At 31.5% G+C, this 6,281-nt stretch overlaps 1 long non-coding RNA gene across 2 annotated transcripts; it reads right to left on the bottom strand.

Annotated features, from left to right (window-relative positions):
* Positions 1 to 3,120: 3,120 nt before the first annotated feature.
* Positions 3,121 to 5,416, bottom strand: LOC128206790 (uncharacterized). 2 transcript variants are annotated; one of them, XR_008256570.1, is made up of 6 exons: positions 5,334 to 5,416; positions 4,514 to 4,635; positions 4,121 to 4,275; positions 3,783 to 3,880; positions 3,446 to 3,577; positions 3,121 to 3,267 (listed from the first exon to the last, which is right to left on the bottom strand). It is a non-coding gene; the product is annotated as an uncharacterized LOC128206790 (long non-coding RNA). The 2 variants fall into 2 exon arrangements; XR_008256571.1 differs by lacking the exon at positions 5,334 to 5,416 and adding an exon at positions 5,132 to 5,208.
* Positions 5,417 to 6,281: the final 865 nt, after the last annotated feature.

Here is a 6,281-nt window from a genome sequence, read left to right as displayed (position 1 = left end):
CAAATGTCTGCTTGATTGTTTTAGTTGTGTATTTCGGGGCTACTCCCAAACTTGAATTGTACATTGCTTTTTATGTCATCAATATTGATAGCTTCTTTTCTCACGCATCATTTTATACACGATTGTTCTAATTGTTCTTTGTACACGTACATATCATCAGCTTTAGGTGTATTCTGAGTAAGAATATTTTTTTTCATCTTTCATAACTTGTTTGAAACATCTGTTGTTAGGTTCCTTTTCTTTGTCAGTTCATAGTATTTGAGGATTTCGTTCTTGAATGATATCCCAAATAGCACTTAAAACACATTTAGCAGTTTTATTTTCAAGGCTTTAACCGAAATATACCTAGAGAATAATTCAATGACAAATAGTAAAACCATTATTCCATTATTCTATTACAAGTTACCAACAAACATATGATCAGTATCAAACTCTCCATCAATAGAAGACACTCGAACTTGAGACATTCGACGAACCTGTTTAGATGTCGCAATTTTACCATTGTCGAACAAAATGTTAAGCGAATAGACCTTGTTATTTTTTATTCAATATTACAGATAATTTTTGTGATCCTCTGTATGATGCAATACTTGAATTATTTAAATAAAAAAGAAATTAAGTTTTTCTTAATATATGTCTTCTTTCTGAATACTTGTCATCCGTCTTATAAAACAGACTCAACTCATTGTTGGCATGTTTTTATGTTCATAATTGTATTAAATAGGACGATATGATCCACTTGAATGTTTGTCACTTATTTTATGGAAAGTTCATAAAATCATTCTAAAAATAAATAAAGACTAATGTATTTGATAAATAGTGTAAAGCATCTATATCGAACAAATACATAAAATGAATAAAACATTTAGGTTGAAAATGATTTATTTATGGCTACAAAAGTAATAAAACAAAAACATGTTAACAACATGGTATTCATTGCAGGCAAAATACTCGTTAAACAATGCTTCTTAGAACTTGGCAAAATGGCAACAACTCATCCATTGGATGTTCGCTACATAATGAACATTACTCCATTTCTGTTTGGTTTCGGTGAAAACAATTGTTGGGGTATATGCCACATTGTTCATTTGAAGATGAACACATAATATTGATATCAGGTTCATTGTTGTAAGGAAGTTACCGATCATCTATGGCTTTTATTCTCAGAACAATCTTTTTGAGTTCTTCCTTCCATCCGTTAGAATAAATTAGATATTTCCAGCCTTTTGAAGAGAATTGTATGAGCACAGCCCTCTCGGTTGATAAATCCATGGCTTAAACAGATGACTCCCATGAAGAGTTGAGGCTATTGTAGTCAATTTTAGCTACTGTTATGTCGAAATACAAATTCATGTATCACCGAACACATTATGCACGTGTCGTCTGTTTGCCTTAACTGATCAAATTGACATCCGTAACAGTGTTTTTTTACAACTGTTGAAAGTATGTACAACACTGTGGCATTTCATATTCTAAAGTAGCATTCAAATAACAATGCATGTGAGATATATTTCAATATATTATACCTTATATAAATGTGTCCCTTCTTTGTGACTATAAAGTTGATCGGTCCGTATATTAATGTATTTTAAAAAAATTCCAGTTTTCATGACGTCAGCGGTCCATATCATGTTTTAGGCCGGTCCGGACTTCGCAAAAAATAATTCCAGTCATGGGATTTTTTGCCCGAAACCACTTTTTGGGTGAAAATGAGATATGAGTATTTTCTGACAGTCTATTCTTAAGGACAAAAAACCTAAAGAGAAAATTCAAAAATTCCTATTTTTAACGAAATAATGATAAAAACTAGAAGGGCACTTATTTAAGAAACAGCCGGAAATTCGGTGAAGTTCAAGAATTTATTGAAACATTTGTATTCACAGATGCAATAAATTTGCATATAACTACAATATACACAATTCCCACATTATAACGACAACAACATATTTTCAAAACCATTCTCAATTATTATTGAGAAAATAAATGAAAATTAATTGGTTACCATGGCAACCATATTGAAAAAGGGTTTTGGGGTTAAATTTGCATTTAAATATACAATAAATGCATCTGAAGCATTTGGTAATAATTGATTTGTTAATTATATCCTCAAACCTTACTGTACCTGGTATATGTATTTGACAAATGTCAAATAAATAACTGTTCGCCAAGTACCGTAGTTTATTGGAATTTTTCACAATAAATGACATTAGGTTGGAACTTGCACCTAATATAAACCAATGTATATATAGAGTTAAAGTATGTTACCACTGTAAGTTACTATAATTTATCTTTTTGAATGGTCTTTAAGGGTTTGTTTTTTATCCTGGTTACCATGGCAACAGGTCACAAGCATGATCATTATCACACCAACTTTACCAATTTACCTCAAATGTGATTTTTGTATAGTTTTTGCTCACAAAACATGAAATGGTAGTCGATATACTCTTAATTTAATAAACATAACAATACTGCATAATTTACACTATTGTATAATAATCAGTTAATAAATGGGCACATTTACAAAATGAAAACAATTTATTAACATACTAACTACTTAGCATGTACACGTCATTGTGTAGTTTCAAGAGTATGCAATTGGCCACATAGTACATGACAAATGATATTTCGATGCTTATTCATAGGTAAAAGTTAAAGCTAAAATGTTTATAGGGTTTAGAAGGTTTTAAAAATAAGATATTGAAGAAATCTGAAAGGTTGCTAAGGTACATTTTATCAGGCTGTGAATAACTAATTTGACAAACAAATTTTATAAACGTCTTCAATTCAAGCATTTATAGGCTTCAACTGCCAGATTTTTAAGTTTAAAGTTTGCATTGATAATTAATAATCATATAGTGGTCTCCATTATGGCAGAGAGTCTACCAACAAAAACTGGGTGCAGCACCCTTCTATCACTCATTTGCTAAAACCATAGTTGATCACTCAAAATCACTGGTAGCTTATATCACATAAACATGTTTCTATTGAATAAATAATTGTCAATAAAAAATTGATACACGTTTTCATCAGCTCAGAACAGATCATTCTCAAATCTTAGATTTAGTTTATAAAGATCACATATCAGTATATGAGTTTTTTCACTTATTTAAGGATCAGAGCCTTTTTGCATCAAGTCCTTTTAGTTGGATGGTTCAGGGTACTCTCCATGGAAAAGCCATTGTTGTGGGCTTGTCAATTTTAACTTCAATCTCACTGTCCTTGGCATGCTCTCTCATGAATTCACTCACTGGGTTGTCAGCTGAAGTTCTGAAAATAATGTTCATATATGTACAATACTTAGTGTTTGGAATAAGTTATGCAAATTAACTTGAACATCAAAACTCACATCTGAATAAAATGGACAAAAATCTAAAATTGTTTTTGACTTATGTTCATAGATATACATACACAGGCAGTGATACAGTCTATAATACTTTTGTTATACCTGAAGTGATGATATTTCCTCAAGTTTGGAATGGACATCAGGGGTCTCTTGGTGTACTCCAACCAGTCAAAGAATATAACCAGTTTGCCAAGGTCATCAATCCACAAAGGATGTGTGCTGCCTCCATTTGGTCTAAATAAATAAACATGTTGTTTTATTATTATATAATACCTATTGTTTTAACACAAGCTTTCTTTTACATAATAAGGTATTATAACCAACTTCAATGTTTAAATAAACTACCAAACGTCAATATTTGTATACACAAAATCCTTTAATTTGGCTTTAAATCAACATTTAAAGCACCAAAATTAAAAACAAAACAAAAACAACTTACCTTCCACAGACCAAATCTCACACAGGACTGAACTTTATGTCACCTGCTTCCATTTAAGTATTAAATGCTGTTTCTCTCCCTTCAGAATACATCAGACCCTTAAACATAGAATTACATACAATTTATTTAACTGATTGCCTTCAATCCATGACATTTAGGAAATAAGAGAACAGATTTAAGCCCAACTATTTTTATAAGACTAATGAATATTTTGAGATTTCTGATTACTTGTATTGAAAAAATAATAAATGTTACATTGTTCTGTTATTCAAACGTTCTCATGTGTCAATATGCAGTGCATAAGTGATGTACTTCAACACTGTTTTTGTCAATCATACCCAATGACTGTATTGTTTTTATTCCACCCAACAAAGTTGTCAATGTGCAGGTATGCAGAGTCTTCTCTATATGGATGATGTTGAAAATGAGGTACCCACCATTGGCCACATAACAGCTAAACACTTATCACTGAGGTATCTGATAATCTGTGAACCTAAAAAACACACTTTGAAATAGAAAAGATGTATTTATATATTACACTTTAATTTTATGTTCAAGTAAGAACTTTGAATAAAGGTGATATAAAATACTTAAACAAGAGCACTGCAGAGCAAATGTGAGCGCTTCTCTGTTTTTTCAGTGAATTTACAAAATATAAAGCTTTTCCATTTCCCTATAATAATTGAAATGGCAAAGCTGTATTAACCACTCAATTTATAAATAAAATTTACCATATGATTTACAGAACACTTCAAAGCAGGGCACTCTTGCTGTGCCTAGTATGGGTAGAAGACCTGCTCGGCATAGTCAAAGTTGTAATGGATTGTTGTTCTATGTACAGCAGGTGCTTGACCTGAAATTCACATTTGATCATAATGTTCTAAAAATATGTATTTACAGAAATACAAATCTTTAACTGTTTATAGTTGGGGTGATGCCCCGGTAGATCAACATGTACACAATATTGCATGCCAAAGAAATTTCCTGATAGTCTGAACGACATGCATACTCAAAAAGCAGCTTGCAGCTACAGTCATTAATATTGGTCCTGGCTTTTACAGTATTGTGCTCTAATTCTATATAAAAAAATTTCCCCCATCTGCATTAGTCTATTATTTTCATAATCATCATGATCATCTTCATCATAACATAAATTTTTTCAATGAACCTGAACCTCATGAGATGGTAATTGTTATGCACATAAATCAATATTGCTAAAAAAAGTTCATCTATGATCTACAACTTAGCTAAAAAGACAGTTAAACTGCAACTCAAATTTAATTCGTAAAATCCATCAATAGTTGTATTGATAGTTGGCCGCGGTAAGATAATGAAAAATTGATTATGACCTTTTTCAGTCATCATAAGTATGCAAAAAGAGAATATCTGCTGGATTTTGATCTGTTTACATTCTGTCAAATTTCACTTCCGCTTTCTTTTCCTGCGATCAATTTCCATCCATTTGACCGAATTTAGAATATATTGCATTACATTAAAGATATACACATTTGTAAAATTATATGCTTAAACAATGAAAATAATTCTACTTACCAACAAATTCCTAATTAGATGTAAATGCCTTTGGTTCAGCTTGACCTAAATCCTCAAATTTGGGTTAAAAAATAGCTCATGACAACTACGGGAGATAACACCAAAAGTAATAAACAATACGAAAGAAAGTGGTTAAAAAACACTATTTCTATGAACATTACATTTTAAAGAATATATTTGACTGAACCATCTAGGGTGACAAATTGTTTAATGGTTGTTTTTACGATAAAAACTTCATTACTTTCTTATTTTTTACGCTTCATGTTTGCGCACGTTTTTCTCGAAATCGAGGCTATCGGTTTCGGGCCAAAAGTCTCATGACGCGTCACATATTATATGGACCGCTGACGTCATATAATATTGACCGCTGACGTCATAAAACTGGTGAGTGCTGTATGCAGTTTTCACAACGACATTTTTTCGCAAGTAAACATTATTAGATTTGTTCAATAAAGCACATCAAAGGCACTCTAAAATTATTAAATGGTAAAATAATGTTCGGTATAATATAAGAAATATTACACACTACTTCGGGCCATATGGCATTATAAGGACTGGCCAGTCAGCCACCGAAGGTGAATGGACCTCGGCTCATATTTCTTCAATAGACTCCCTTGTTATTATCTCCGATTTCGGAGATGCGTTTTAAAGATCGGTGAATTAAAATAATTTGTTAGTGAATTGCTTAATTCGATAAATATGGAGTACGCTTAAATGTTTTTGATTCTAACACCATTTCATATGTCCACAAATACTAACAACCACACAAGATGATAGTATTACCTTTTTAACGTTTGACAGAAAAAAAGACTTTCCTCACTTCGGGCTGCGCCCTCATTCGGTATATCCTATTTTCTGTAAAACATTAAAAGTATATAAAGACATTATGATGAACACAAAAAAAAAAAACGTAAAAGCTGATTCAATACTTAACTATGTTATACTTGT

Source organism: Mya arenaria, chromosome 10 (genome assembly GCF_026914265.1).
Source record: "Mya arenaria isolate MELC-2E11 chromosome 10, ASM2691426v1".
Lineage (NCBI taxonomy): Eukaryota > Metazoa > Mollusca > Bivalvia > Myida > Myidae > Mya > Mya arenaria.
The sequence above is the reverse complement of the archived record's forward strand: the minus strand, read 5'-3'. Positions and strand labels throughout refer to the sequence as shown.